The sequence below is a fragment of the Pongo pygmaeus genome, chromosome 12 (assembly GCF_028885625.2).
Source record: "Pongo pygmaeus isolate AG05252 chromosome 12, NHGRI_mPonPyg2-v2.0_pri, whole genome shotgun sequence".
NCBI classification, from domain to species: domain Eukaryota; kingdom Metazoa; phylum Chordata; class Mammalia; order Primates; family Hominidae; genus Pongo; species Pongo pygmaeus.
Genome location: NC_072385.2, coordinates 106,188,423 through 106,208,966, shown reverse-complemented (window position 1 = coordinate 106,208,966; position 20,544 = coordinate 106,188,423).

Sequence of the window (20,544 nt, the reverse complement as noted above, 5' to 3'; positions counted from 1 at the left end):
TCTTTCGGAGAAATTTGCTCCAAGTTTCAAACAATGATTTATAAATGGAAACATACACCGTGTGGAAGTTCAGGGCTGCCTGAGTAGATGAAGGCACAGCTTGATTTCTCTGAAAAAGGGGGACTCATTCCACAGGGGTTTATGGTGAGTCTCCTCTGAGCCAGCTGTGGTGCTGAGTGCCAAGGTGAAGGTAAAGATGAGTAGTGCATGGATGCTCCTGCCCACGGCGAGTGGATCTAAGAAGAGAGTACCTGATGCTGCCGAGGGATTGCAAAGGAAAGATTCAGTGAGGGATTGCAAAGGAAGGGTTCAGTGAGGGATTGCAAAGGAAGGGTTCAGTGAGGGATTGCAAAGGAAGGGTTCAGTGAGGGATTGCAAAGGAAGGGTTCAGTGAGGGATTGCAAAGGAAGGGTTCAGTGAGGGATTGCAAAGGAAGGGTTAACTGAGAGACTGCAAAGGAAGGGTTCACCGAGTGATTGCAAAAGGATTCACTGAGGGATTGCGAAGGATTCACTGAGGGGTTTCAAAGAAAGGATTCACCAAGGGATTGCAGATGAAGGATTCAGTGAGGGATTGCAAAGGAAGGATTCACTGAGGGATTGCAAAGGAAGGGTTCATTGAGGGATTGCAAAGGAAGGATTCACTGAGGGATTGCAAAGGAAGGATTCATAGACCAGAACTTTGACATGGGGTCTGTCCAGCAGAAAAGGTAGGGTAGGGCATTTTTGCAGAGAATGTGATGGACAAACACATGAAGGCACAGTTAATAATTTAATATGGACAAACCAAGGGTGGCATCCCTGTAGCAGACATGGGAATTGTTACCACCCAACAAAGAATCCTCCTTCTTTGAGTATTAATTCACTGATTTCCTCAGGGGAACTATTTCTCCACACCCAACTTTCAGTCCCCGTGATTGGATGGGACTGGGTATATCACTCAGCCTGACAATTCATCAGAGAGATTTACTCAGAAATTGGCATGTTACCCATTCTAGGCCAATGAGAGTGGGTCCTGAGATTTTTGCTAGAACTCTTGGAAAAGAAGCATGTTCTTTCTCTGTCAGGATTGTAGAATAAGTGTAGGTGGATGTTCAGTATATTAGATTATTTGTTTGTTTGCCTGTTTGTTTATATGCATTGAGTAAGATCAGAAAGAAGTATCTTAAAATATTGACATCAATGAATTTTTGGTGGTGGGATAATGATGACATTTATGGTTTTTGTACATTTACATATTATTTATATTTTCTACAAATATATTTATATTAAAATATATTTTTTTCTTTATTTTATTTTTCTGAGACAGAGTCTCATTCTGTCACCCAGGCTGGAGTACAGTGGTGCGATCTCAGCTCACTGCAGCCTCTGCCTCCCAGGTTCAAGCGATTCTCATGCCTCAGCCTCCGGAGTAGCTGGGATTACAAGTGTGCACCTCCACACTTGGCTATTTTTTGTGTGTTTTTAATAGAGATGGGGTTTTGCCATGTTGGCCAGGCTGGTCTCTAACTCCTGGCCTCAAGTGATCTGCCCGCCTAAGCCTCCCAAAGTGCTGGGATGACAGGCATGAGCCACCGAGCCCTGCCAGATTTTTTTTTTTTTTTGAGACAGAGTCTCACTGTTACCCAAGCTGGAGTGACGTGGTGTGATCTCAGGTCACTGCAGCCTCCACCTCCTGGGTTCAAGTGATTCTCCTGCCTCAGCCTCCCAAGTAGTGGGGATTACAAGCATGTGCCACCACTCCTGGCTAAATTTTGCATTTTTAGTAGAGACGGGGTTTCACCACATTAGCTAGTCTGGTCTCGAACTCCTGGCCTCATGTGATCCACCCACCTTGGCCTCCCAGAGTGCTGGGATTACAGGCGTGAGCCACTGCCCAAAATGGATTTTGATGTTATAAATTATTATTTTAAAACTATTTTAGGCTGGGCGCTGCGGCTCACGCCTGTAATCCCAGCACTCTGGGAGGCCAAGGTGGGTGGATCACCTGAGGTCAGGTGTTCGAGACCAGCCTGACCAACATAGTGAAACCCCATCTCTACTAAAAATACAAAATTAGCCAGGCGTGGTGGCGCATGCCTGTAATTCCAGCTACTTGGGAGGCTGAGGCAGGAGAATCACTTGAATCCGGGAGGCGGAGGTTGCGGTGAACGAAGATGGCGCCATTGCACTCCAGCCTGGGCAATAAGAGCAAAACTTAGTCTCAGAAAAAAAAGTTATAATACATTATAAAACGATATAAATATGTACCATAATATATGTTTATGTTTATATTATTATATAAATAATAGATTCATGTAATTTTTACATTAATATAGAACAGAAGTGCTTTAAGCCCCAAATGCCCATTTACTCCTTCCCTTGGTTCCAGTTTTAAACCCAACTCCTGAAACCTGGCAGGACCTGCATCCTGAATCCCAGGTTAATCCAGTTTCCTATAATAACTTTTTCAAAAGAAAGCATTTTACCTTTTCAAAGTCAGGTATTTAGCAAAAAGAGACATTTCAAAGTAAAACGTTTAGGAACTAAGAGGTTACACTGGCACCCCATTAGACCTCAGGCCTCCTCTCAGCACAGAGGGTGGAAAGATGGGTGGGGCTCTGTTCTCAGGATGGGCTCTGACTCCAGGCCAGCTGCGGCAGGGGGACCAGGGGTGGCCGTGCCTGTTTGACCTGACTTTGTAGTCCTTTTAGGAAGAGCTCAGTGGGTTGTTGAACTGGCATGGATGCCCTTGGTAGCCCTGCCAGAGAGAGGAATAGGACACAACCCCCACCCATCCTGCTGTCACCTGCCTTCACAGTCACAGTCCCTTCAGTCACCAAACAGGAACAGCACAGCTCTGCCCTGCCTGGGTTTCCTCTCCCCTTGTTTGTAAGGACTCCTGAGAATTCACACACATCCTGGGTGTCCTCCCTGCCAGTCACCAGCTCAATCCTGCTGGCGCACCCTGCAGAAACAGACCCCTCTCTGTTTTGTTTTGTTTTTTTTTTTGAGATGAAGTCTTACTCTGTCACCTAGGCTGGAGTGCAGTGGCGCCATCTCAGCTCACTGCCACCTCCACCTCCTGGGTTAAAGCGATTCTTCTGCCTCAGTCTCCCGAGTAGCTAGGATTACAGGCTCCTGCCACCACACTCAGCTAATTTTTTGTATTTTTAGTAGAGACAGGGTTTCACCATGTTGGCCAGGCTGGTCTCGAACTCCTGACCTCAAGCGATCTGCCCGCCTTGGCCTCCCAAATTGTTGGGATTATAGGTGTGAGCCACCACGCCCAGCACAAGCCCCTCTCTTAAATTCTCCAAGCACAGCTTTAACAAAACTCCCCATAACCCCTGCAGAGATGCCATTCTCTCTCAAAGAAAGCCACCTTTTACAGCGACTAAGAGGAGCCTATGGCCTCACGTTGTCCTGCATTGCACTGTCTCCTTTCCAGAAAAGGTTCACGTTTTATCCTTGCATAACCCAAAGACCTATTAAAATCTTTTCCTAAAAACAAAAGGGATTATTCCCACAAGAGCAAGTTGCTTCCACCTCCACCGGAGACAAAGAAATTGGAATCAAAACCCCAAGCCCATGTGGCTCAGAATAGCAGTTTGCTCTTTTTTTCTTGCCATTGCTTTTTTCAAAAATAGCGGAGGCCATTTTTTGCACACCACATTCTATACCTGTTTGGAAACCAAAGGCTGAGTCTGAAAGAGGGTCAGGGACTGGACTGGGAAGGGAAGGCTGCAGGAGAGACTCAGGAAGAGGGAGTGAGGTCAATGAACACAGCAACCGCCCATTTTTCCAAGACTGAGACCTTTTATTGTGGAGTCAGATGTGGGGAGAGGGGGCCAGGCGTCAGCTAGCTGTGGGATCATGGGCAAGTCTTGGAGGTGCCTCTTCCAGCTTCAAATCTCTGTGTACTTTGGGGAGGCAGGGGGTTTGCTCCCCGGGTGCAGGCTTCCACCTGCCTCTTCCTGGATTGCATCAGAGCTGCTCAGGACACATTTCCCCACCCCCACAGGCGCCTACAGCTCCCTCCCCCTCCCATAACTTATTAGCTACAGATAACATCCCTTTGTTCTCCCAGTGACTCCACACCCACAGAAGGAGAGGGGGATGAAGAAACCTGCCAGGAGGGTGCCTCCCGCCAGTATCTGATGAAGGTAAGAGGTAAGAGGTAAGAGGCTGCCCGTTTACTGCTTGTGTCTTCCAGGGAAGCTTCTTCCCCAGGGCCACTACCCATTTCAGGAGGCATTTCTGGGCTAGGCTTCCTGGCAGGGGAGGCTCGCTCTCAGGCACTGGGGCCGCTGAGGGTATGTGGTGAAGCCCTTGGCTTGGAAATCTTTGCCTTAGGGACTCATTAAGAATTTTTTCCAAGGAATCCTTGTCGGGTGTCTTCCAATGGCTTCCCACCAGGTTACAATCAGGCCCAAACTTCTTTTTTTTTTTTTTTTTTTTGAGATAGAGTCTCGCTCTGTCGCCCAGGCTGGAGTGCAGTGGCGCGATCTCGGCTCACTGCAAGCTCCGCCTCCCAGGTTCACGCCATTCTCCTGCCTCAGCCTCCCGCGTGCCCGGCATGGCCCAAACTTCTTAGCTTTTTTTTGCCAGTCCTTTTCCCAGACCCACTGAGCTCCAGTTACATAGAACCACGTGCGATTTCCTTGAAAATGTTATGCATTTTCATGCTTCTGTGACTACTTTGCATATGCTGTTTCCTTTGCCTGGAGTGCCCCCTACCACTTCTCTTCTTAAAGAACTCCTATTCATCCTTCAAGACCCTATTCAAAAGTCAGGTTCTTTTTCAAAGCCTTGCTTGACTTCCCAGACAGGGTTGGATGCTCTGTGCTCTAGGCACAGAGTTCCTTCCCTGGCTCATCTGGGATTAGGGTAATTATTCGAATTTGCATGTTTATCTTCCTTCTAGTTGTTCCTCCAGGGCAGGGACTGTCATTCACCTTTGCAAATGTGGTGTACAGCACAGTGCCAGGCCCTAGTAATTCCTCAGCCAGTATTTGTGGCAGGATAAACACAATTTCTTCTGGATTTATAGTATTTTTGAGTAGCAGTAAGAGAATGCTTTTGTCACTGTGGACATTCCCTGGCCTCCAGTGGCATCTCTCTAGACAAAGGTCACATATTTGTGAGTCTGTATATTCACACAGCATCAGCATGTCACTTCTCAGGTATTTTACATCTGATTTATTTATTTTACACATTAACCCTATGGGTGGTTGTTATTGTTACCATCATAAAATAAAGAGATCGAGATGCTAAGAGATTAAGTACCATGTTCAAGGTATCAGCACTTGGATGGTGGAGCTGGGACCTGAAACCAGGCATTCTGGCTGCAAAATCTTTTATCTACATCTGAGATTCTCAGTAAGTGGTCTTTGAATCAGTAGGTCAGCATCCCCTGGGGACTTGTTAGACAACCCAAAACTCCAAGGGTGGGGCCCAGCAATCTGTTTCAACCAGCACTGCAGCTCATTCTGTCCTCAAGTTTGAGAACCCTGGCCTGTGCCACAGCTGCTCCAGTAGCTGTCCACAGCCATGGGAGGGCGCTCCAAGGCCAACTTTCACCACTGGGAACCTGTCAGGCACAGCAGAAGGCAAGAAAATGCATGAATTGGGAATTAGGCGGCAGAGTTCTAGTCCTGCCAGTTCTGCAGTTATTGGTTGAGTGATTTGGAGCATATTATTTAATGTTTAACCTCCCTGGGCCTCAGTTTTCTCATCTGTAAAATGAGGATGATGACTAAATATTCTCATCTCTAATTTCCCTTTAAATTCTGTTATTCAGCTCTCTTTTGGAGTAATATGTTGTCTGTGCCAAGGATGGAATGAAGACAGAGTATGATGGCTCATCTTGACTTTTTCCTTACTTAGAAATGGAGAGCCCCAAAGTCCAAATCCTTGGACCAGCTATCCCCCATCTTCCTCCTTAGGGGCAGAAGGTGAGAGCAAGCAAACATTTGAGTTGACTCATGAAACTTTACTGGGCAAAGAATAGAAAATGTTGGTTTGGACCCTCCTTCACTGTCTGGGGCCCCTCCACACGGGCTCCTTCACCGATCCGTCTCCTTCACCTGCTTCCCCACTGTAACTCTACCAGCCCCTCTCTATCCCCTCTGTGAGCCTGAGCACGTTCCCTGCACCCCCACCTGGGGTTGCCCAATTCACATGCTCTTGTTTATTCACTGTTCTTCTGGGGAAGGGTGGGGCCGGTGTCAGGGTGACTTACTAGGTTTGACAGGGGCTTGGTGGCCTCATGGGGAGCCCCTCAGATGCTGGCTTCACACGGTCCCTCCTACAGTCTTCACATGGACCCAGCGGCCCTCCCTGGAGCCCGTCTCACAGTGGATGGGACTGTACCTACTGGGCACTGGTGGGGCCCAGCATTCAGCTGACAGCTGAAAAAACCTCGGGTCTACATTGGGCTAAAAGGGAGGAAGAATGTTTCTTGCCCTTTTGAGATGTTTGCAAAAATCCCAGAAAAGCAATTGTGTTGTCAAAGTACAGCCCTGAATCAGAAAGGTGGTTAGAAGAATTTTAATCACCCAGGAGCTTGGTATCAACATAAGAACATGGCTGATACTCAAGTCCAGAGGGACTAGGAGAACTGGGGAGTTTCAGAAGTTGGTGAAAGAACATGTTGCCTTTGGCAAAACCACACGTGTCAAACAATCCGAGTGTCTATTCAATCTGTATCGCTCTCAGAGAGGCTTTCAGCACAAGGTTTTCAGAAGCCAGGAAAAGCCTAAAAATGTAGGACATCAGGTGTCCCCAGCAACCCTGGGGTGAAAAGCCAAAGAAGGTGGTTCTTAGACAAGGGCTCAGCCGGGCGCGGTGGCTCATGCCTGTAATCCCAGCACTTTGGGAGGCCGAGACGGGCGGATCATGAGGTCATGAGATCGAGACCATCCTGGCTAAAACGGTGAAACCCCATCTCTACTAAAAATACAAAAAATTAGGTGGGTGTGGTGGCGGGCACCTGTAGTCCCAGCTACTCAGGAGGCTGAGGCAGGAGAATGGTGTGAACCCAGGAGGCGGAAGCTGCAGTGAGCCGAGATTGCACCACTGCACTCCAGCCTGGGTGACAGAGCGAGACTCCATCTCAAAAAACCAAAAACAAGGGCTCTGGGAAGACTGGAAGCCAATGTCGACTCCTCCTCAGTTGAAGGTCACCGAGGCTGCATTTCTTAGCTGCAAGTGACCCAGGGAAGCTGGCCACCCCTTAGGTGATCAGTGGAACAACATGTTAATAAGAATATGTGTGTAAAGTTGTGTGCAGTTACGGTTTCTATGCCTTTTAAATCAATACGCATTGCCTCAACCTAGTACCCTGGAGTCCCATGTCAACACCTTCTGCTGATAGCTGCTTTCTTGACCCATTCTGAGCACCCCAAAGTGGGCCTGGTAATTGAGTTCAACCGGGAACCTGCTGACCTGCCTCAGCAGTCTTGGAACTTCCCAGGATCCCAGGGGAATTGAAAGCCTGGGGACCACCCAGGCGTGGATTAGGATTCCCGGACTGCTCCAGAATGGGCCCCTCTCCCTCCCCACAGTCAGCGCCTGTCCCATCTCAGCCTGAAATTGGCCCGCTTTCCTCCAAGACTTGGATCGAAAGATTCTTCTGCATATGTTCAAAATGTATTTCAACTCCTTAGAGTCTCCTAAGCCTCCCATTGCCTAGCCCCTATGACTTCACAGACACTGAGCACCCATCTCTTGTGCCGTCTCCTACCCAAAGAGTGGCCACATCTGAACATGCTGGTCCTTTAGCTCTCTGTTGCGCAGGAGTGAGGAGACACGGGCTGTAGTCTCAGCATGCTGATGCAATCTAGCTGTGGGCCCTTCAGCAGGTCACTTTACTTCTCTGTGCCTCAGTTTTATCATCTGTAAAATGAGAATGTTGCTTTAGGTGCCCTCTGAGATCTTCCAACTCTAACATTCTGAGATTCTGGGGGCCACCCTGGCCAAAACAGGTTCAGAGGTGCTGCACATCACCCCACACATAGCCATGAGGACATAGGAGAGAGTCCATGTAGTGTCAGGACGGTGGGGAAGACCCTGGGGCAGATGAATACTTTTCCTTCATGGACTTGGATTTGAGGAGAGCCTGTTGGGTGGGTCCTGGCTGGAAAGAGTGAAACAGCCTCCCTCAGACTCCCTCTATGCTTGAGTGGTTGCCTCACAGGCTGTCACTTAACCCTTCTCACCACTTCCCAGGGTGGGAAAGGGAAGGGCAGACGGGGGACAGCTGATGAAATAGGCAGACACAAGCGTGTGTTGCTCAAAGACAAAGCCAAGGTCAACAGAGCTGGGCCAACTTGGGCTGCAGCTGCAGGCCCTGCTCTTTGCAGAGTTTCAGCTTCCTCTTCTTGACTCTCTCCTAATAATTTAAATGGGGTTCGTTCTCAGAGCACCAGAGCCAATGGTTGATACTTTGTGTTAGAATTGACCCACAACTATCCACTTGTGTTGCTCTTTAACCTGCAGCCAAAGAGAATGTCCTTGGCTGCTGGGAATGTGTACAGTGAGGGCACCCAGGAGTGGGATGATTGTTCTGAGACTCTGCTCCCACCAGACCATACTTTCTGTGTGCTCTTCCAGGAGGAAATGGATCCAGCCAGAAGGATCAGAGAGTGTCAGAAGATCTGGAAACTTCCTCTGTAGGGCCAAAGCCTCAAAATATGCCATTCTATTCTGGGGAATGCCATTTCTATTCAGGGCTCCATCCATCAAATGGAAATGGGACTCTAGGCTACTTTCCCGTCTCCCAGGAATTTGGATGCCTAGAACACAACAATTCTTTTAATCTTCTAAGTTAAAAAAAAAAAAAAATTCTGGGACAGGTACAGTGGTTCACTCTTGTAATCCCAGCAGTTTGGGAGGCTGAGGTGGGCAGATCACTTGAGGCTAGGAGTTGAAGACTAGCCTGGGCAAAATAGTAAGACCCTATCTCTCAAAACAAAAACAAAAACAAAAACAAAAACAAAAACACAACAGTTGGGTGTGGTGTTTCATGCCTGTAGTCCCGGTTACTTGGGAGGCTGAGGTGGGAGGATCATCTGAGCCCAGGGAGATCGAGGCTGCAGTGAGCCATCATTACACCACTGCACTCCAGCCTGGACAACAGAGTGAGACCCAGTCAAAAAAAAAAAAAAAGATTCTATAAGGGGAATAAAGAGAAGGCACATCAAGTCCTTGACAACAGGAAAATTGCTAAATATTGCACTCAAACTAGCTTAATAATGAACAACTATACCTTCATCATAAGTTGCAAAGAACTTTGTCATACTAAATTCATACTTCGACATTGTATATTCACTCAAAAGGCTTTATAAAGAAAGTCCAAATATAGTAAGACCCCCACATCAGTCATAATCATCATAATTTACTGAATACTTATCATGTGCCAGGCCCTGTACTAGGTGACTTAAATGAATGATCATATTTCATCCTCACAAGAACGCTATGAGACTGAATCTATTATTATCCCAATTTTATAGATAGAGACACTGAGGCACAGAGGTTTCTTTTTGTTTGCTTGTTTGTTTTTTTTTTTTTGAGACAGAGTCTTGCTCCATTGCCCAGGCTGGAGTGCAGTGGCATGATCTCAGCTCACTGCAACCTCTGCCTCCCTGGACCAAGTGATTGTCTGAGGCACAGAGGTTTAAATAACTTGTGCAGGCAGGGCATGGTAATCCCAGCAGTTTAGGAGGCCGAAGCCGGCAGATCACGAGGTCAAGAGATGGAGACCAGCCTGGTCAACATGGGGAAACCCCATCTCTACTAAAAATACAAAAATTAGCCGGGTGTGGTGGTGCGCACCTATAATCCCAGCTACTCGGGAGGTTGAGGCAGGAGAATTGCTTGAATCAGGGAGGCAGAGGTTGCAGTGAGCCGGGATTGTGCAACTGTACTCCAGCCTGGTGACAGAGCGAGACTCCATCTCAAAACAAAGCAGAACAGAACAAAACAAAACAAAACAAAACAAAAACAACTTGTGCAAGGACACAGAGCTAGTAAGTGATAGAGCCATGGTATTAAGCTGGTTTCCCTGACTTTGGAGCCTGTGCTCATAACCAGCTGAAAACTTCACATACACAAATAGAGAATTTAGGGGGATAGAATCCTTAAAAATACAATAGATTCGCTAGAATGTTCTCTAAACCCCAAATTCCCCCATAATTTCAGTAAATAAGACCTATGGCCAGGCGCGGTGTGGCTCACGGCTGTAATTTTAACACTTTGGGAGGCCAAGCTGGGAGGATCACTTGAGCCCAGGAGTTCGAGACCAGTCTAGGCAACATAGTTAGGCCCTGTCTCTACAAAAAAATTTTTAAAAATTAGCTGGGTGTGGTGGCACATGCCTGCAGTCCCAGCTCCTTGGGAGGCTGAGATAGGAGGATAGCTTGAGCCCAGGAGTTCAAGTCTGCAGTGTGCCAAGATGGCACCACTGCACTCCAGCCTGGACAGCAGAGTGGGACCTTGTCTCAAACAAACAAACAAACAAACCACCATAATTTTCTTTTTTTTTTTAAATTTATTTTGAGATGGAGTCTTGCTCTGTTGCCCAGGTGGGAGTGCAGTGGTGCCATCTTGGCTCACTGCAACCTCTGCCTCCTGGGTTCAAGCAATTCTCCTGCCACAGCCTCTCAAGCAGCTGGGATTAAAGGCATGTGCCACCATGCCCGGCTAGTTTTGGTATTTTTAGTAGCGATGGGGTTTCACCATGTTGGCCAGGCTGGTCTTAAACTCCTGACCTCAAGTGATCCACCCACCTTGGCCTCCTAAAGTGCTGAGATTACAGGCCTGAGCCACTGTGCCCAGCCCATAATTTTATTTTCTGAAATTTGTCTTAAGGAACATACATTTTTAATGCAACATATAGATTTTTGCTTTGTGGGAAGGCACACACCTAAACCTTTCACCTAGTCAGTTAATTCTGATATGATTAATTCTGTTAATAATGAACGATTGACTTATTTTCTTATTGGTTTTGAATAACCACATTTAGAAAGGAGCCTAGGCAAGGTGGTTTATAATTTATGTATGAATCTTCTAATTACACATTTGTTTGTATATATTCATGCATAATCAAATTGAATCAAATGGACAGCCTGAAAAATGAGATTATAGTGTTAGCGTGGTAGAGCAGGAGTTGGGGGCATTCTTCTTGCATCAGCCATCAACTTGATTTATAGATGTTTTATCTCATTAACCTTTAAGTCACAGAGCTAATTAGTGGCTCTGGGAACTGCAAAACACACTTGAAGCAATCACGTAGCTCTTTAACTTCGCCATGCACCAAATTAAACTGGACCCAATTATTCCAAATCATGGAAGACATCTTTTGAAAGACTTTGCCTCCTTCATTTCAAATGGCTCACTGGGATGAATATCATACTTGATGAGAACCCAGATTTCCTCTTCTAGCTGCATGCCATATTGTGTTAAAACCATCTGAATTCTTCAAAAGTTCTTGCTTCACAAAGAGACACATATATGCAGATTGGTGTGATTATTCCTTTTTGGGTAAAGTTGTCCCAGGACCCTATGGAGGGTGTCACCCTGAGGATAGCACTGCTGACCTTCCACCTGCAGCTCGGGATCAGGGCAGCCATGCTGGGACCCAGATTGTTCAGGAGGCTGCCATCTTGAAAAGGGAGATGGTCCCTTGGCACTAATAGACCTATAGACATCCTTTTGTTTTCACTTCCCTGTTCTCATTTCTGGGTTAGAAGCCCTCACAAAACTGTGACAAAGACCCAGACCCTGAAGCCTGAGTAGATACAGCCTTTCTTCTCTTTCTAGCCTTCTGATGGGAGGATTTTGAACTTCTTGGCTCCCTGTTTCTTGTGGCTGAATTAAAGTAATGGCTAGGGCCAGGCACGGTGGCTTATGCCTGTTATCCCAGAACTTTGGGAGGCCGAGACGGGCGGATCACTTGAGGTCGGGACTTCCAGACCAGCCTGTCCAACATGATGAAACCTTGTCTCTACTAAAAATACAAAAATGAGTCAGATGTGGTGGCACACACCTGTAATCCCAGCTACTAGGGAGGCTGAGGCAGGAGAATTGTTTGGACTTGGGAGGTGGAGGTTGCAGTGAGCCCGAGAGTGCGCCATTGCACTCTATCCTGGGCAACAGAGCGAGACTATTTCTCAAAAAAAAAAAAAAAAAGTAATGACTAGGATGATATGATGACAGAAATCTAACAGGCTAATTAATTTACATAAGATAAAGCTACTTTCTGGATGGATAATGGGCTGGGTGCAGTTGTTGAGTGGACTTTGGGTAAGAAAGTCCACTCTCCAAGACGCTTAGTAAAGACTTACATAGTTTTTAGGGCATTTGGAGTTCAAATTATATTTCTTTTGAATAGGACACCAAACAAGATGAACCTTCATAAGGGAGGAAGAAGGCTCAGGCTTATTCAACTTACATTTCAAATAATTTCCTGATAGAGGAAAGGGATTTGGGTAGAAACCCCTAAGATGATGACTTACAGTGGGGTTTTCTGAATTCTCATGTTCTTAGAACAGGACTGTGAAGTGTAGGAAGCAGAGGCCTGTGGGGTGCGGTCTTATCGGATGGGGGGCCTTCACTTCCACTGGACACATGGGTAAAGCTGAGGTTTCTTTTGGGCCTGATTTCACGTGAAGAACAAGTCCCAGTGTCAGGGGACACCAAACTTTAATTTCTTTCTTGGATTTAGTTTGAAAATGGACTAGATTGTTAACATACAGAAGAATTTTTGTGTGGGTTCTTGCTCCTTAAATGCCAAACTGATGTTCTAATGCCTTTTGACATGTCTCCTGCAGAGTGACTCAGCCTTGGCCTCATGGACCCTCCACAGGCTCTCCCTCCCTCAGGGGTGCAGGTGTGTCCCCACCTCGGATTGGAGGCCAGGAAACTAACCACAATCTCCTGGCTATGAGACCTGGCTCCTGCCTTGGAGGAAAAACAGGGTGAAATACAGGCAGGCAGGATCCCAAACCACAGAAGCTCAAGTTAGGTCATTCTTGTGAACATGACAACTCGCTGTCTCTCTAGGTCAACAAAAAGAGACATAGATCCATTTGAAAATGGACTTAAAAGACTAACAACGTGGCCAGGTGCAGTGGCTCATGCTTGTAATCCCAGCACCCTGGGAGGCCGAGGGGGGTGGATCACCTGAGGTCAGGAGTTTGAGACCAGCCTAGCCAACATGGTGAAACCCCGTCTCTACTAAAAATAAAAAAATTTAGCCAGGCGTGGTGATGGACGCCTGTAATTCCAGCTACTCGGGAGGCTGAGGCAGGAGAATCTCTTGAACCCGGGAGGCAGAGGTTGCAGTGAGCCGAGATCACACCATTGCACTCCAGCCTGGGCAACAAGAGTGAAACTCCGTCTCAAAAACAAAAACAAACAACAAACAAACAAAAAACCTAAGAACGTGCATGATTATTATTGCCACTGAGTGCCATTCCAAAGCAACCGAGAAAGTTAATTAGCTGTTCCTTTACACAAGCCAACAGAGGTGCTAGAGGACATTTGTACTCTCTATAGCAGGAATGTTGAGTACAAGGAGTTTAAATCACTTATCCAACAGCCAGTGAGTACAATGTCAGATTCTTGTTCCCTATTCACATGCAGCTGGCATCTTTGGGGGAACTGCACACTGGGCAGGAACCATCTTTCAAAGCCCCTGGAGAAGCTGCAGAGGCACTTGCAGGATCATCCCTCTCTGGGACAGGCTCTCTGAGACAGTTAGAAATGAGGTTGAGGTGCCGGGGGGGGCAGTGACTCACGCCTGTAATCCCAGCACTTTGGGAGGCTGAGGTGGGTGGATTGCTTGAGGTCAGGAGTTCGAGACCAGTCTGGCCAGCATGGTGAAGCACCGTCTTTACTAAAAATACAAAAAATTAGCCGGGCATGGTGGCACACGCCTGTAGTCCTAGCTACTCAGGAGGCTGAGGCAGGAGAATCGCTTGAATCTGGGAGGTGGAGGTTGCAGTGAGCTGAGATCATGCCACTGCACTCCAGCCTGGGTGACACAGTGAGACTCCCTCTCAAAAAAAAAAAAAAAAAGAAAAAAGAAAAAAGAAATGAGGTTGAGGATCAGGATCAGTGCAGAGGAAAGAGTAATGGAAAATTACTACTCCTCTGAAATAATAATTCTTGGGAACTTTGCCATGGCTGGTGTGGCTCTGAATGTGGTCATTTTTCCTTAAACATGGGATCCAGCCCAAGGCAGAAGTAGATGAATCCTTGGGAATGCACAATTACTATTCACTCAGTTCACTGTGGGAATCAAGAAAATGAAATTGCCCGATGAAAAAAACAACACTGCTGTAAGAAGCACTCTGTCATGTTCACAGTGAATTTAAAATAATTATTAGGAAAGAGGGCCTGGCAATGTGAAGAATGTTGGAATTCTTCAGCCCAATTTCTTCCTAGGGTATGATGAAAATGGATATATTTTGGCTGAAATTCTAACTTCTACTCTCAGGGCTACTCAGAGTAGCCCTATATGTGGCTAATGCTACATATAGGAAAAACAAACAGGTTTTTTTTCTTTCCTAGACTGGCACCCCTGAGGCTTAGGAATAATAATCAATTCCTCTAAGGCTAGTTAATAACAAACACTGTTAGTATCTAACATTTGCCCAATCTACTTATAGCACATGGAATTTGGACTGAACCCACAAGATACACACTGGTTGCCTTTGACCCTGGGACAGGGCTTACTGACATCTATTTTGAATGGAGGGAAGAGTGGAGTACTAGAATTGATGCTGGGTGAATTAAATTCTACCCATTATAAATCGTGTTTGAAGCAGCTCATGGGATCACTCTTATAGACCACATGAGTTATTTCTGGGCCTGGGGCTTCTTTGGCTGCCCGCCTCCCCACTGGTTGGCTCAGCCCCTGGTCCTTAGGAGACCTTCCTGAGAGGCCAGTGTATCTTCTTGGCTACATTTCTCTGCAGCCTTTTAACATTCACACATGAGACAACTTAACACACTGCTGCCTCACATGGCCATGAGTTCTGTTCTGTGCCAGCATTAGGACCAATCTTGTCTTGGACAGGGGGGCTAGAAAGACTTTTGCCCTAGTAGTTAGCATCAAGTCATGGTAGTGGCCAGCCCCAGGCTGGCCTTATGCTCTGGCTCCAGAAACTGGACTCTTCTCTCGTCCATTCATTTGAGAAACATTTATTGAGCATCAGACACTGTACTAGGCCTACAAATAGAGCACTAACTAAAAGAGATAAAGATGTCTGCCTGGCCGGGAGCAGTGGCTCACGCCTGTAATCCCAGCACTTTGGGAGGCCAAGGCGGGTGGATCATGAGGTCAGGAGATTGAGACCATCTTGACCAACATGGTGAAATCTCATCTCTACTAAAATACAAAAAATTGCCACCTGCGGGGGCTCACGCCTATAATCCCAGCACTTCAGGAGGCTGAGGCGGGCGGATCACCTGAGGTCGGGAGTTTGAGAACAGCCTGACCAACATGGTGAAACCCCGTCTCTGCTAAAAATACAAAATCAGCCAGGTGTGGTGGCGCATGCCTGTAATCTCAGCTACTCGGGAGGCTGAGACAGGAGAATTGCTTGAACCTGGGAGGCGGAGGTTGTGGTGAGCCGAGATCACGCCATTGCACTCCAGCCTGGGCAACAAGAGTGAAAATCCGTCTCAAAAAGAAAAAGAGAAAACAAAATTAGCCGGGTGCGTGTGGTGGTGTGTGTCTGCAGTCCCAGCTACTTGGGAGGCTGAGGCAGGGGAATCGCTTGAACCCGGGAGGTGGAGGTTGCAGTGAGCTGAGATTGCACCACTGCACTTCAGCCTGGCGACAGAGCAAGACTCCGTCTCAAGAAAAAAAAAAAAAAAAAAAAAAAAAAGATGTTTTTAAATTCTACTCTATTTTAAGGAACTGAATCTTTTTCTCTCATTCCCAAGTTTCAGTCTTGGTTCTCCAATCATAAGTCACTTCTTCCATAACGATGTTTCTCAAACTTTAATGTGAATACAAATCATCTGGGGATCTTGTTAAAATGCAGATTCTGGCTGGGGACAGTGACTCATGCCTGTAATTCCATCACTTTGGGAGGCCAAGGTGGGAGGATTGCTTGAGCCCCCAGGAGTTGGAGACCAGCCTGGGCAATATAGCAAGAGCCCATCTCTACAAAAAATACAAAAATTAGCTGGGCATGGCGGCAAATGCCTGTGGTCCCAGGCACTCAGGAGGCTGAGACAGGAGGATTGCCTGAGCACAGGAGTTCAAGGCAGCAGTGAGCTAAGATTGCACCACTGCACTGCAGTTTGGGTGACAGAGTGAGACCCTGTCTGGAAAAAAAAAAAAGCAGATTCTCATTCAGTAGGTCTGGGGTGGGACCTGAAATTCGACATTCCTAACAAGCTCCCAAATAATATAGTGTTGCTGCTAGCGATGCTGCCTGGATTACACTTCATTTTATTTTGGGGATGGAATCTGGCTGTGTTGCGGGGCCTGGAGTGCAGTGGTGCAATCTTGGCTCACTGCAGCCTCGGGCTCCTGGGTTCAAGCGATTCTCCTGCCTTAGCCTCCCGAGTAGCTGGGAGTATGGGCGCATGCCACCACATCCGGCTAATTTTTGTATTTTTAGTAGAGACAGGGTTTCACTATGTTGGCCAGGCTGGTCTTCAACTCCTGACCTCAAGTGATCCGCCCGCCTCGACCTCCCAAAGTGCGGTATTACAGGCGTGAGCCACCATGCCTGGCCTGGATTACAGTTTAGTAGTCAGGATGTACAGCTAGCAGCATCAGAGAGCTTGTTAGAAGTGCAGAATCTCAGGCCTCACTTCAGACCCACTGGCTCAGAGTCTGCCCTTCAACTCGATCCCCAGGTGCTGAGAACAGTGATCTAGAACAATGACTCTCAAGGCACACGGAACATCAGGAGCACCGGTGAGCGTTATAAAGTGCCCCTAGCCGCCCCCATTCTCCACCCACTGAATCACGTTATCTGGCCATGGGGCACCCCGGGTGATTCTTACGGGTATCAGATTTGAAAATATCAGAGTTTTAGGAGGACTAAAATCCTCCCAGGTTCCTGTGACATCGCAAAGGAAAAAGCCTTAGGAATGATCTGACGATCATCATCTGAGATTGTGGGCTCCTCCGAAGTTACCACACAAGTCCCAGATCAGAAACTGAGGAGGGGGCTTGGTCAGTGTCACGTGGCTGGCAATCCGCGGCGGCCTCAGGCGCATGCGCAGTTCCTCTCTGAACGGCCGCCTTGCAGCCCCGCTCCCACCCACCGCAGGAATGCCTTTCCTTGACCAAGACACAAACCTTTTCCTCCTCCAGCCAACAGTTTCAGCCCATTACCTCTAAAGCTCCACACCCTTACAGGTGCTGGACTCCCACAAATGCCATCCTCTCCCCACCCCTGTCACTGACCAATCAAGCCACACGTTTAACAGGTTGACTCTCCCCCAAAGACCGATGCTGTCAGCCTTTTGATGCTGTTTGCGGCTCTTCTTGGGGCAGGTGAGGTATGTGGGTGGGAAGGGTGTTGTCTGCTGGACTTCCATTCATCTTTCAGGAAGGCAATTAAGTTTCCTGCTTTGGGTCTTCTATTTCAGAACCTCTTCTTTTGGTGGGTTCTACAGCTTTCTGGAATGTATGTAAACACCTCCTTTCTGGGCTTACAACTTCAAGACTTCCTCATTCTTTCAAAGTGGCCACTTTGTCCTCTCCCCTCCCTACCCAGATAGGTGCTGCTCACCAAGTGGAGTTGAGCACACCTGGAACTTAAGAGTGTTTGACAGGGAGTTTAACCTGTCCGTGAATCCCAGTATTTTACAATCTTGGCATACGTTAGCATCTCCTGGGGAGTTTAGAAACCCAAAGTGCAGACTACACTCAGATAAATTATTTTGTTTTTTTTCTTTAACAAAAATAGAGGTGGGGTCTCACTATGTTGCCCAGGCTGCTCTTGAACACCTGGTCTCTAGAGATCCTCCCACCTCAGCCTCCCAAAGTGCTGGGATTAGAGGCATGAGCTGCTGCACCTGGCCTGCACCCAGATAAATTAAATCAGAAACTCTGGGGGTAAGAAACAGGCATAAAGAGTTTATGGCCGGGTGCACTGGCTCATGCCTATGATCCCAGCACTTTGGGAGGCTGAGGTGGGTGGATCACTTGAGGTCAGGAGTTTGAGACTAGCCTGGACAACATGGCAAAACCCCCATCTCTACTAAAAAATACAAAAATGAGCTGGGTGTGGTGATGCGTGCCTGTAATCCCAGCACTTTGGGAGGCCGAAGCAGGCAGATCACTTGAGGTCAGGAGTTTGAGACCAGCCTGGCCATGGTGAAACCCCGTCTCTACTAAAATTACCAAAAAAAAAAAATTAGCCAGGCATAGTGGCATGTACCTGTAATCCCAGCTACTCGGGAGTCTGAGGCAGAAGAATCGCTTGGACTCAGGAGGCGGAGGTTACAGTGAGCTGAGATGCGCCACTGCACTCCCACCTGACAGAGTAAAACTCTGTCTCAAAAAAAAAAGTTTATAAAATTCCCTAGGTGATCCCATTGTACAGCCAACGTTGAGGCCCCCCAGAAAGTGCAGGTAAAATTGTATGTGGATGGGCATAAGTGCATTTTCTTGTGGAAAAGCTAAGCCATACCTCTCAGCAGATTCTCAAGAGGTGTACAACACCCTCCTCCTCTCTTCTTTAAAAAAGGCGCAGTGACAATACATAAGGAAGAAGAACTTGCCAATTGTTAAGGAAACACCAAATACATGTGTTAACTAAATAAATAGGCATGAGCATGCAGAGCAAGGAAAGTGTCTATTGTTCTCAAGGGGACCTTTGGGTGGGATGGGAAAGTCACTGCCACTCTCCCAACTAAGTGGGAAAATGGCTGATTTCAGGTGCTGCCACTGCAGAAATCTGATTACTTAACTCTTGAGCCTTCCCGCTGCCCACAGAACTAAGCCTGACTCCCAGCTATAACACTGTGGTTCTTTCATTGCCTAGCCCCAGCCATCCTTTCTAGCTCACTCCCTCACGTCACCCCACACTCTAGCCCCAAGAGGATGCTCATTGTGCATTTTTTAGATGCCTTTTTTTTAGGTGCCTTCTCCCAGTTCCTTCCACTCTGCCTGTCTCAGGTGGACCTGGGAGGAAGTGGGACTGAAGGGAGAGAGAATAACTCAAGGCAGAGTCCCTTAGTAGAGAAGGTTCGGTCTGTTATTTGTCAAAAATGTGAGTGGGATAGCAATCTTCCGTTAGGTGCTCCTGCTTGGGGGGGTGGGGGAGATTCAGAAGACCCGGTCCTTGAGGGACTTAGGTCCCATAGTAGGAGGCAGACCTGTGATCCAAGGCATGCAGGGAAGCTCAATGGATGCTCTGAGAGGAATCTGTGGAGGCAAGATGTGGGGTGGATTGGGGAATGCAGGGTCAGGAAAGGCTTCATCCCTAAAGAGACTGGCACCCAGCAGCCTCAGTGAAGAGAGATGGGACTGAATTAGTAGGGTGAGGCCAGATGATAGAGGCCATTGAATGCCAACTGGAGGACACCCACTACACACAGATTGAACCCAGTTTGTGGCCCCAGCTTCACTCGTCTTGCTCCCTCAAGTAGTCTTTGCTATAATGCTAAGCCATTGAGTCTGAGGGCCTGATTTTGAAGCTGTCCCATCTGCCTGTGGTGTCTGAGCTTGTAAAGGTACCAGCTCTTTTCAGGAAGCTCCAGCTTTCTCCTGTAGCGTCTTTCTCCTGCCACTGCCCATGTTCCCAGGCCCCTGGGACAGGTCAGGGAGCCAGGATCACTGATTCTGTAGGCAAGAACAGTGGCTGTACTTCCCAATCACAAGTCAGGCAGGATATAGGTGTGACAATGGGCTGGACGATGGGCAGCCAGGGGTCTGCCAGCACAGCAGAAGAGGAGGGGTACAGCTTCTAGATCCTCGGGTTTGAATCCCATCACTAAGTGCTGGGAATACAGTGTCTACCAACCCAATACAGATGCTGTGTATGGAGCCCTGACCCAGAGTAGATGTTCTCTTCCTCTTTCTGCTTCTCTGGGCTGAGAATCTAGGTTAAACAGCTTAATCTTCTCCTCCCTGTAGCACCCCCACCTCCCAAAGAGGGTGCCCCTTCTCTAAAGACTACACTTTTTCCATTTGGGCTGCCAGGATGCTCTAATTGTCATGCACTTTCCTCTAATAAGGCATAGAGGGCCCATTATGTAAATTCAAGGAAAAAAAAGCCCCAAATCATGAATTACATCTGTATTATAATAATAAACATTTTAATTAACACTTACCAACTGCCAGCTATATTAGTTGTAAATAACAGGTGGATGCAACATGAACTCCTGAGGCTACAGAGTCACTGCCTCCAGCCTACTCCTTCAAGAATTTCAAGAAACAGTTCATATGCTATCTCTTTTCTTCCTCTCCCCTCTCCCCTCTCCCCTCTTGACACTGAGACTCCCTCTGTTGCCCAGGCTGGGGTGCAGTGCTGCTACCTTGGCTCAATGCAACCTCTACCTCCCAGGTTCAAGCAGTTCTCCT